The sequence below is a fragment of the Trichosurus vulpecula genome, chromosome 5, assembly GCF_011100635.1.
Source record: "Trichosurus vulpecula isolate mTriVul1 chromosome 5, mTriVul1.pri, whole genome shotgun sequence".
Classification (NCBI taxonomy): domain Eukaryota; kingdom Metazoa; phylum Chordata; class Mammalia; order Diprotodontia; family Phalangeridae; genus Trichosurus; species Trichosurus vulpecula.
This window is the reverse complement of record NC_050577.1, coordinates 29,877,872-29,890,847: the sequence shown is the minus strand read 5'-3', so window position 1 is coordinate 29,890,847 and position 12,976 is coordinate 29,877,872. Positions and strand designations below refer to the sequence as shown.

General features: G+C 40.7%; 1 pseudogene; it reads left to right on the top strand.

Moving 5' to 3' along the window:
- The window catches only part of LOC118850835, a 125,595-nt pseudogene that overhangs the window by 34,573 nt on the left and 78,046 nt on the right, over positions 1-12,976 (top strand).

The window sequence follows — 12,976 nt, the reverse complement described above, 5'->3', positions numbered from 1 at the left end:
AGGCAAATAGAGGTTAAGTGACTTGCCCAGAGTCACATAACTAGTTCCATAACACTGACTCTGAGTCTTGTGCTTTAACTGCTGCATCACCAGCCATTTTACCTAGTCCAGATTGATCAATCTAATCCAAATCAACAGGACTTTATTAAACATCAGCTTTGTGTTAAAGGCCGTGGATACGAAGACTAACACACGCAGAGATTCCTGTCTCAGAGAGCTTGTGTTCTTTTGAGGGCTGGGAGAAGGAAAATGCTAATGTATAGAGATAAGAAAATGCTAAATATATATAGAATAATTGGGAGGGTGGAGGGGGAAAGAGCACTAATCGCTGAGGTAAATACAGAAGGCTTCTTGAAGGAGGTGGCATTTCAGGTGAACCTAAAGGAAGCCAGGGATTTCAGGAAGCAGCCGTTGGGAGAAGGAAGAAGGCCATTCTAGGTTGGGGGCCAACATGTGCAAAGGTGCGGGATGGAATGCTGTGAATGAGGAGCAGCAATCTTCAAAGCCAAGAGTGTTGGCTAACTAACCACTCTGCCCAAAACGGAGCATCTATGAAGAGGAGTCAGTCTGGAAAGATAGGTTGGAGCCAAATTTTGAAGAACTTTAAATGGTTTGTTCGTTTTGAAATTGATTCAATGTATGACATAATTAATGGAGGTGATTAATCGGTCCCTTGTGCTCTGTACGTGTCCAAAGTAGTTTTGTTTTGAAATACCATTGAGACAACTACAGATATGTGATTTTGACTTTCTTTTCATGAATGCAGGAACTAGCAGACGGATGCCATACAATACCGTTTATTAAGTCGATGTAAACACTACCCCCAGTAAAAGTAAACATTTCATTCTGTACAACAGAACTCAGGAAAGCCACTTCTTACGCTATCACCGCTGCTCCATATGTTAAAGGATATGAGTGACTTCCATGTCTAAACCCACACATGCAGCAGAGAAACCATATCTTGGCAGCAGAGTTTTTGTATATGTATAGTAAAACAATTTAAATTGATGCTTAGGGCTTTAACACATTGACCCATGAACCCATCAGATTTCAGAAGCTATAAGCAAGGGTGGGAGGAGCTAATAGTTGAATGGAACTTCCTGAGAAAATCCAAAGCCCCTTAGGAATAAACATGACTTTGGAGACAGGAGTTTTCCACTGGCATCATATCCAATGCCTACAAATGTGCCCAAGTCTCCCTCATCCTTAAAAAACCTCAACTGGACCCTACCATCCCCATTAGCTGTGCTTCTATATTACCATGGATCACATTTTCCACTTGGACGTTCTCTCTCTTCTGGCCTTTTAGTGACACCATTTTCCTGGTTTTTCTGTTCGACTCCTTCTTGGTATCCTTGGCTGGTTCTTCCTTCATGTCATGCCCATTAACGTTTCATGTCTCCCAGTACTCTGTCAGGGCCTTCTTCTTTTTTTACTCCATTCTGTCTCACTTGGTGATTTCATCTATGAGTTCAATTGTCGTTTCTAAATAAATGATTCCCAGATCTACACGTCTATCTGTAATCTCTCTATTCTGAGGTCCAGTCCTGTTGGCTGTTTATAGGCATCTCAAATTGGCAGTCCTTCAAGCATATAAAACTCAATGTGTCTAAAGCAGAACTCATTGTCTCTCCCCCAAATCCCTCCCCTCTTCACAATTTCCCTATTAGTGTAACACACACAACCATATTCCCAGTAACCCAACCTTGCAACCTCAATGTCATCCTCAAATCTTCTCTCCACATATCCAATCTGTTGCCAAATCTTGTCATATCTACTATCACAAGAGCTCTCATGTAGATCTCCACTCACACAGTCACCAACCACCCCATGCAGGATGTAATCCCCTGATCTTCCAGGTTTCTCTTCACCCCAATTCATCCTCCATCCAGCTGCCAAAGTGACTCTCTAAAGCAAAGGTCTGACCTTATCACCCTAGTACTCAATTGACTCCAGTAGCTTTCTATTGCTTCCAGGATCAAATATAAAATTCTGTTTGGCGTTTAAATTCTTCTTCCACTTAGCCCCTTACGCTTTACTTCCTTCTTCACACTCTTCCTTCTAGTGAGACGATTGCACTTCCTCGAACAGGATGCTCTATCTCCCATGTCCATACTCTTGCCCAGGCTGTGCCCCCCTCCTGGAGCGCATTACTCCCTCATCTCCACCTCCTGACTTCCCTGGACTTTTTCAGGACTCGGCTTGAATCTGGCCTTCTGCAGGAGGTCTTTCCTGATATTAACCCTCCCACCCTCAACACCCAACTGCTAGTGCCTTCTGCTTTGAGATTACTTTCTATGTACTCTGTAAATATCTTGTATGTAAGGTAGTTACATGTTTTCTACCTCATATGAATGATGATGCTGTTCAGGCATGTCTGACTCCTTATTGCCCCGTTTGGAGTTTTCTTGGCAAAGATACTGGAGTGGTTTGTCATTTCCTTCTCCAGCTCATTTTACAGATGAGGAAACTGAGGCAAACAGGGTTTCGTGGTGTGCCCAGGGTCACACAGCTAGTAAGTGTCTGAGGCCAGATTTGAAAGTAGGAAGATGAGTCTTCCTGCCTCCAGGTGGTACTCTATCAACTATATTACCTAGCTCCCCTTTAGAATAGGAACTACTTTTATCTTTCTTTGACTTCCCAGTACTAAACACAGTGCCCATGTAATAAAGTTTGTGGACTGACAAAACAGCAAGATATCTGGTGGCTCCAGGGGAAACTGTCACAGAAGAACATAAAAGGGATGATAGATTTAGGCCTAGAAAGGGCCCTGGAAGCCATTGAGTCTAATCCCCTAATTTTGCAGTTGAGGTTAGGCCCAGAGAGATTGTGACTTTCCAAGACTGTACCACTAATAAGTGTCTAAGAAATAGAATTCCGGAGTTCCCAATTTCTCATTATATTCCAGCCATTGGCCTTCAATCCAGAGCAAGCAGAGGGACTCAACCTGGGGTCTGTGAATTTATTGTCTTTAATTATTTCAACACTAAAAAATTTCCTTCGTAATCTTGTGTGTTTTATTTTTGTGCATTTAAAAATATGATTCTGAGAAGCGGCACATAGGTTTCACCATACTGAGTAAAGGGGTCAGTGACACACAAAAAATTAAGAATCTCTTCTCTAGAGACTGGGTTAATATAAACTTGGTATTCTTTGATTAGATTCTACAAACATTTACTAAGCACCTCAATACATTAAGTACTGGGGATACAAAGTCAACATCCCTGCCCTAAGGGGGCTCACCTTCTGCAAAGGGAACATACCATGTTACCTGAGAAGTAAATTCGTGCAAAGTACATACAAAGTAATTTCAAGAAGGTTAACAGTTCCTGGAGGTAGGAAATAGCCATTGGGGATGGTGATATAAGGATAGTTCTCAATTGCTTTCCAGGAAGGTTGGACCAACTTATGGACCCATCAGTGTAACTGTCTTTCGACCAGCCTTCCAACATTGACTATTCCCATTTTTGGTCATCTTTGCAAATTTCCTGGCTAGGAGATAAAAACTCAGGATTGCTTCAATTTTTAGTTCTTTCATTATTTAGTGATTTGGGGGAAAAAATCTTCATTACGATTGCTAATAGCCTATAATTCTTTTATGGAGAATTGTGTTCATATCTTTTGACTACTTTCTTATTAAGAAATGCCTCTTGGTCTTATATTTCTCTTAATTCCATATGCATATATTTATATGCATTTATTTATTGGGTTTTAAACTCTTATTGAAGATACTTAATGCAAAATTTTTCTCCCCAAATTATCTTCATATTGTAGTTGTATTGATTTTGTTTGTGTGAGTGGTGAGAGAGATTTTGGCTGAAGGAATCCAGAGAGGTTTGATAGAAAAGGTAGTATATGATTTATTCCTTGAAGGAATTCAAAAGGCAGAGGAAACAAAGAGATACAGATAAAGTAACAGGAACAAATGGAAAATGCAAGGCATACACAGAGAAGAGAATTGGCATATTGATTGCTAGTGTGGTTTATGAGAATTATTCATAGAAGTGCAGCAGCTAGGTGATACAAAGGATAAAGTGCCAGACCTGGAGTCAGAAAGATTCCTCTACCTGAGTTCAAATCTGGCCACAGACATTTACTAACTATGTCACTCTGGGCAAATCACTTCACCCTGTTTGCCTCAGTTTCCTCATCTGTAAAATGAGTTGGAGAAGTAAATAGCAAACCACTCCAGTATGTCTGCCAGGAGAACCCCAAATAGGGTGACAGAGAGTTGGATAAAACTAAACAACATTCATAGATGTAGGCAAAACATTTCATAGATACAGGAAATAACCTTTGATTCAGATTTTCCATCAAAAAGACAAAAAGAGGTAACCTATAAGTATATATCGATCCCATCTCAGAGTATAGGAATAATTGGTGTATTTCATTCTCAAGCCATTGTCAATAATTTTTCAACATTCATAGAAATGAGATGAGTGTTTTAGGACCGGAGAGGACCAAGTGTTTTCCTTATTTTCAAAACAAGAAGGGAATGGAGATTGGAAACTAGTTTAACTGCCAAATTCTAGAAATTTGTAAATAGCCAGGAAAAGCAATACTCCCAAAGAACCAGCATTACTGCATTGATCAAGTCTTTCAGGTCTTTCAATTGTCTGGTTTTTAACGTTGTTGTTGTACATTGTTCTCCTGATTCTGTTCACGTCACCCTACATCACTTCTTCCTCCTGCCACAGAGGTGATGAACTAAATATGCAGAATGAGGCAGTTATTTTTGGACGTGGCCAATATGGGAATTTGTTTTGCTTGACTACACATATTTCTTACAAGGGTTTTCTTTTTCTTTTTCCTCCCAGTGGAGAGGTGGGATGAGAAAATAAATGCATGCTTGTTAACATTTTTAAAATGAGAAAAACAAAAAAAGTTGAAAAATAAAAAGGATAGATTGAGGAATAAGGAAAGAACAAGTCATTCCAAGCTAGCCTCACTTTTTTAAACAACTAGGCAAGTAAATAAGCAAATGCCTTTAATGTACTTCGCCTATTTTTATATACAACAGGAACAGATGTGTTCTAGGTGATAGTATATTCAGGTGCATTCAAAATTGAGTGGCAAAAATGACAAAGGACAAAAGTGGTCAGCATTGGAAATATTGTGGGAGGATGGGAACTTTAATTCAGTGTTGGTGGAGCCATGAATTCTAGAAAGCCGTTCAGAAGAGAATTCAGAATGTGAAGAAAGTGATTAGAATGTCCATACCCTTTGACCTAGACTTCTACTGCTAGAGAGATCAAAAATGAAAAGAAAATGTCCATAAACACAAAATATCTATAATCACACATTTTGTGGAGCCAAAAAATTGATCAAAGAAGATACCCGTCAATTGGAGAATGGCTTTAAAAATTGTGGTAGATAGATGTAATGTAGTTTTATTGTGCTGTAAGAGACAGTTCTAGGTGGTACAGAGCACCTTTGTGGTGTGGTGGATAGATTGCTGAGCCTGGAATCAGGAAGACCTTAGTTCAAATCCAGCCTTGGACACTTACAGGCAGCATGAAGTCACTTAACACTGTTTACCTTAGTTTCCTCATCGTAAAATGAACTGGAGAAGGAAATGGCAAACTATTCCAGTATATGCACCAAGAAAACCCCAAATGGGGTCATGAAGAGTCAGACATGACTGAAATGACTAAACAGCAGCAACAAGAAACAATTAATATAATGAATTCAGAGTAGCAAGAAAGATATGAACTGATGCAAAATAAAATAGAACCAAGAAAACAGTGTCCAACATGACTCCAACAATGTGGACAGAACAACACCAACAAAACTGCTGATACTGGATGTTGTGAAATTATAGTGACTGAGCTTGACTCTAGCTGTTTTGCCAAGGTGGGGGACTATCGGTGGGGAACATAGTATGTGTCTAACTTCATTGATGTATGGATTGTTTTGCTGACTTTTCCCCTCCTCTCTTTTAGTCTTTATTATAATGGCTGAGAAGAGGGATAGAATGGAAAATATAGGGGATATAAAAAGATATCAAACATTTTTTTTATAAAGACTAGTGTCTCAATGCCAGTTTGGAAAGAAATCTCTAGTTGAGTGCCTCAGGGAATCGGTCTCTGTCCCTATACTATTTTAATATCTTTTATTAATAACTCAAAGTCATAAATTACATGCATATCAATTTTACAACTAACACAGAGCTGAGAAGAAAGCAAATATATATTAAATGACAGATGTAAGGTCCAGGAAGATCTTGACAGGATACCATGATAGGTTGGTTCTAATAAGAATATTGTTTATAGAGCTAAATATGTCCCACACTTAGGGTCAAAAAATAAATTTCCCAAGTGTGACATATGCAGGTACAGCCAAGTATCAGTTTATAGGGAGATGATCTGGGTGTTTTATTAGACTAAAAATTCTAGATTAATCAAAATTGCAATATTAGCAACCAACTAAGCAAATGTAATCTTAGACAACATGAATAGTTGAATTAAGTCCGTGACCTAGATGGTGCTGCTGCACACTGCCAAGGTTAGGACACTTCTGGAGTTTGGGTTCAGTTTTGGGAATGACATTGGCAAACATCCAGGGAAGATTAACGACGATAATGAAAAGAGCCTTAAAATCATGAAATATGAAGATCAACTGAAGGAAATGGAGATGTTTAATCTGAAGAAAAGAAAACTTGGGGAGGTATGGGAAAGGAAAAAGATTATGGTAGTCCTCAGTATTTGCAGGGCTGGTCTGTGGAAGGTTAGACTTGCTCTATTTGACTCCAGAGGATAGAACCTAGAACAATAAGTAGAGGTCTCAGAGAGGCAGATAAATTTACTATAAGGACAAACTTCCTTACAGTTAGAGTTACTCCAAATTGAAAAGGTCTGCCTAAGGAGAGAGTGGATCTGTCCCAATTGGAGGCCTTCAGGCAAAAACTATGTGGTTACTTGTTGCATATGTTTTTATGTGGGATTCTTATTTGGGCATGGGTTGGAGTAGATACCCTCCTAGGTCACTTTGAATTGGGTGAGCCTCTGATTCCATAACTAAAAAATAGCTGAAAACTTTGCTCTTGCTGTGTTTGTTGTTATTAAGTCATTTTTCTGTCATGTTCGACTCTTCCTGACCCATTTGGGGTTTTCTTGGCAAAGATGCCGCTGTCCTGCGTAATGTTAACTTCCTCATGTGGTTACCAGTGTCTGCCATTCAAACCCAGTTTCTTAAGTAGTTCTGCGGCTGATTAAGAAGACAAGAGATCATGAAGGCAATAATTACTCGAATTAGTGTGGAAAGGTCAAAACGTGACTTCGCTGGCTCTATGGTCGTGGTATTAGAGGGAGAAAAGAAATCACCAGATTAAGAACTGGAATGCGGTACGGATGTCAGCTGCCTTTGACAGCCTTGAAAAAGTCCTTGCTGTTGTGGCTTCAAGCATCTCCACAAGGCTTTCAAGCCCTCCCGGTGGATTCAGTAGTCTTTTCTATTCTCCTCATGAGTTCGCCATGTCTTATGTTGGCTCTGAGCTGTGTGGGCCCATCAGGTGAAAATGTAGCCAGCCGTAAATGTTTGTGCTGAGATAATGCTGATGTTTTTGCTCAACATACGGAAGGGAAATGGAGATAATTAATACACACCAAATAGTATCCTATGTCATTCCCAGATAATTACTCTTTAATGCAGGAGGCAATGTATGGTCCCACTCTCAGATGCAGAGAGACCAGCTGTGTTTACATGAAGAACTTGTAGGAAGGAGTTAGATCAAGGTATTAGGGGAATCAGGATGGACCAAACTAGGCCTGAGGCCCAGTCAGGGAGAGAGGAATGTATAGTGGGGAAAAGCTTTGATTTTGTGGTCAGAGAACTTAGGTTCAAATTTCAGTCCCATCACATGCTACATGTGTGACTTTGAATGGGCAGCTTTCCCTCTCCAAGACTCAGGATCCCCACCTATAAAATCTGGGATTTTGATACATCAAGAATAGGGGTTTTGACAGTGATATGACCCTCCCCCGCCCCTTGGATTTAATAGATGGACTGCAAGAGATATTGTAGCCAAAAAATTGTAAATTGGATCACTCTGACGCCTACCTAGAAAGGAGCCTCTCTGACCTTAACCAGATGTTATTCAGTCATGTCTGACTCTTTGTGACCCCATGGACCATAGAACACCAGGCCTGCCCTTCTGTCCTCCACCATCTCCCAAGTCTGTCCAAGCTCATGTGCGTTGCTTCCATGACACTCTCTATCCATCTCACCATCTGCCATCCAGTCCCTTCTATCCATCCCCTTCTCCTTTTGCCTTCAATCTTTCCCAACATTAGGGTCCTGAACTTAACTAGATTTATCCCAAATGAGTCCCCAGTCCTTTGCTGTGCTCACCCTCCAAGCCTTTCTAGCTCAATCATTCTTTTCAGAATCTGTATTCCACAGGCACAGTCTTGAGAATCCAGGGTCACCTTCACGTTGCAATGCAGACTCTTCTTCTTTCTAGAAAAAATGATTTAATTTTAGACCATCAAGGGAATGAATAAAAAAAATTATCCAGAGCAACTGTGCTGCTCAGCAGTATACAATGGCGGTAGCGCACGGGGAGGATTATGTCTTGAACTTGACATCAGGAATACCCCGGTTCAAATCTTGCTTCATTTGCTTATTTTCATGTGACTCTGGGCAAGCCTCAGTTTCCTCATATGTAAAAGTGGGGGTGGGGTGTTGGACTTGATGGCTTAAGATGCCTCAGACGCTTACGAGGAGTCTTGACCCTGGCCGTGTCTCTCGGGCTCAGTCGCCATCATCGGTAAAACGGGGAGGCTAAAAATCCCCCTTACCTCGCAGGTTTGCGGTAAGGATCAAATGAGCTGACAGATGCGCAGTGGTTTGCCAAACCTTAAAATGATTTATAAATTTGCACTAATTATTAGTAGTACTATATGAAGTGTTTTGTAAACCTTAAAGTGCTCTCTGAATGCTAGCCGTTATTATCATTACTATTGCATCCTTCAAGGCTCAGCTCCAATAGCACCAACTATAGAAAGGCTTTCCTGCTCCCTCACTGCTCCTGTCCTCTCCCTCCTGAAATTATCCTGTGTTTACCTATCTGGATAGATGTGCCATCTCCTGCTGCCCCGCCCCCCAAATAGAATGTAAGTTAAGAATGTAAGGGACTGTTTTTATGTGTCTACCATCTGGTCCAGTGATGGTCTGTATATAACAGGTGCCTAATTAATGAGTTGAACTGAAATGAACTTACATGGTAGGAAATCAACTCAAAAAAAAGGAGCATGGATTAATTGGTGTAGAGGGCTTTTGTCCTCATACGGAGGGTATGTCTGAAGATTCAGACTGTAGATTCAAAAATCAAAAATATCTCTTACCAATTTTCAGAGGACCCTGGATCTAGGGCTGGCAGGGACTCTCTCAGGTTCTCCTGTCCAACCTCCTTCACTTCACAGATAAGGAACAGAGACCCAGATAGGTGGAGTGGTTCATTTGCCTGAGCCCTGGAGGGAGTGAGCACTGGAAGCTCTAGGATCTCCAAGAGGAGCATCCAACTTTATTTGTAGACATATTCTTGACCCAGAAAAATGCCAGGCACATTTTGTCTTTTGTCATGCTCTTTTGGTCCATTTACCCTGAAACAACTATTCACTTACAAAAACATCTGTTTTAAAGCTTCCAGGATTAAATTCTACCTCTCTCATAGCCATATTATTCTAACTAATACTTGTCTGTTGTCTAAAACGACTAGCTAAGGAAATAGGTAGATTAAGTGGGGATCCTATTGGGGAAAGTGCTTTGGTTCAGACTCATCAGCAGCGGTGAAGATTCCTCTTCCTCACTCTCAGAAACAGCTACTGAGCTCTCAACACATCTCCCAATAGCAAGCCTAAGAATCCAGAGTCATTCACCTGTCTGCCAGATGTGCACAGCAGTATGGAGGCCACACCAATCCACCTGTGCACAACTGGTGCTGATCTCTTCCTAGAGGAAAGAGAGCCTGAAGGCTTCCTTGGGCCTCCCTTTTTTCTTTAACATAAAAGCTTTTCCCTTCAATTTTTGTTTGGTCTTGTGAGTCTTCCAAACAGGAACATTGGACACATTTTGGTTTTGCTAAATTAGCTTTTCTCATGCTTGTTGGCTCTTCAAATGGCACCTTTGGGCTGCTTTCCTTTAACTTATTGTTTTGTTTTTGTTTTTTATATCCCTGACACCTACACAGTGCCTTGCATATATGAGACACTTAATAAATGCCTTTTGAACTGAATCACAGATCTTGATTTGGGAGGGACCATTCAGTCTATTATTTTATAAATGAGAAACTGAGGTGCAGAGGGCTTATAAATGTTCCCAGGACACACATGGAAGATGAATCAGAGTGGTCCAGTCAGTCAGCCGTCAACAAGCATTTGTTAAGCACCCACTATATGCCAGACACTGTCCTAAGAGATGGAGATATAAAGAAAGACAAAAACCGTTACTGAGGTTGAGGAACTCACGGTTTGATGGGGGATACAACATTCAAACACCTATGTTCAATCGCTGGGAATAAAAAGAAAGGTAAAAATGCTGCCCCTGTCCTCAAGGATCTTCCTTTGAAATGAGGGAGGTAACATGCAAACAACTGTGCTGTTGGAATTAGAAACCGGTCCCTCAACTCTAAATCCTGCCCTCTTTCCAGGGTACCAGCTGTCTCCCTACATTTGACTGAATTGAGCTGGTTTCCATTAGCATGTTGGGAAATGTTTAACAACTGGCTCCCCAAACAACAACAACCTCCTGACACTTTTGCATTAACATTTTCTCCATCACTTTCTTAGTTCTAGAAATAAAAAAAAATGAGTTAAAGCCTTGATTTGCCTGTTTCTGACATGCAAATGTTCACTCTAAAAATTTAACAATCAGCCCCTGTTCGAGCTGAGTCTAGCACACCTTTGGTTGATTTTTACAACTTGTGAGCATGATATTAGCAAATAAACCATCCACATTAAAACAAACTATATTTAATAACTGATGAAATCTTCAAGAAAACAAATGCCACCTGATATGTAATGTAGCCTTCCCAGGAAAGAATGAAGTTGCTAATGAGCAGCTCCATGTTAATGGGCATGCGGGGACAGAATATCTAGGTAATCTCCTTTGTTTCTATAAGACCGCTTCTGCTCCTGAGTCCTGCTTATTTCTGTGCCAGTGTGCTAATAGCTTTGAAATCTCATCCGTCTCAACAGAGGCCTGTTAGCTCTGGAATCCCATCTGTTTCAGGGTGGAGACAGTAAAATGTCATGAAAACATGGCCATTCGTTCCCATCCGCGGTGAGGGCTTGCTGGCCATTAATAGCCTTTCATTTTGAGGGTCTCAAATTGCCCTAAGCCTCATTCTAATCAGGAAACAAATGGACTTTGGAGTTTTATTATTATTTTTGGTAAGGTACTGGTCCACAAAAAGGAAACCAAGTGACGGGAGGAGGATTCCCTGCAGCCCAACAGGAGATGCTCCCAAATCCCTACAACAGATTCAAAAATGTTTCAGCCAGATTCTGAGACCCTCTTAGCCTAATGGGCCCGAGGTTATGTTTTGCCCCAGAGGAATTTTTAGGCTGAATTTTTTGCTCCTGGAAATATAGTTTAAGCAATAGAGAGTCTGGCAGAGTCTTAACTAGAACAGGGTTGAAAAGATGCTGTCTCCTACAGATTGCTAATGTGATAAAATAGTTAAGGATGAGGCAGGTCTCTCCATATAAGCCACAGAGTCAGGAAACTAAAATCAGGCACCCAGTGTTTGCTAGGGATGATACCAACCATTCTGTCAGAACTCAGCAAATGTGATATACTTGTCATTTTATGGTGCTTGTCATTTTTTGTAGGAAACACCCTTAATTAAGATGGGCATAAAGATGGTTTGACCTAAAAAAAATTGACTAGGAGCAGGTAAGAGATTTTTAATAGCATAGAATAAAAGAATGAAAAAAGGTGTGTTTGAGAAGTTTTCAAAGCTTAATTGAGAATGGTCCCTCAAAAAAAGAAAGTCTGTGTTTATTTCTATCATCATCTGAAACTCTGGTAGATTTAGATTTCAATGGAGTCTCTCTTTCTGCCTTACCTCTCTGACCAAGCTCCACCGGGAAGTCCCATAGATCCCTTTTGAACTTTTAAAGGTACATATAAAAACTTAAAAAATAAAGCCTAGTCACAGTAATGGGACTAATTTTAAACAGGAAGAGTGGTCCAATGCCTTGCCCAAGGACACACAGTTTATGTCAGAGGAAGGACTTGAACCCAGGTCTTTCTGGCTTCAAGGCCAAATCTCTATCCACTAAGCCATTCTATCTCTTATGGGGTAGGTACCATGCTTCAAATCCTTAAGTCCATTCAGTTTAATCATTTCAATTCTTCGTCTATTTATTATGCCAACTACACTCATGTTAAAATTACATGGGATGTTGGTCAGGTAGAAGGGCCAAGGGGGTAAGTTTCTTTTAGGACTAGGGACATCTTAGCATGTTTGTAGGCAGATGAAAATTCATGAAACAGAGGAGATAACTACTGAATCAGGGGTTCAGAGGTTGAGAGTGAGGAGGAGGATCCTAGGCTGTGGTGGCGGGGGCAGGGGAGAGGAAGGGGTCATCTACCAAGGGTTCCCTGAACCTATTTAAGAATTCAGAAAATAGCTTTCGAGCTGATAGAAACCTACCCAGGAATGATGAAGGAATGCAATGGATCAATATTTGGGATAAGAATGACTGAGTTGGTGTGTGAGTTAGAGAAGAAAAGAATATGCATGTGAGGCAGTTATGTATGAGAGGAGTTCAGTGCCCAGACTGGAGACAAGTTGGCTCAAAAAAAAAAGCTTGCAAGGTATGAGTAGAAAAAATTGGAGAAGAGGATTGGTGAAATGTGCATAGGAGAGGTAGAGTGAGGAGCTGGGGAGCTCACTGTGCACTAAACTCTGATCCAAGAGAAAGGCTACACAGTTAGCCTGTCAATAAGTGCTGCGATGCGTTTAATTAAT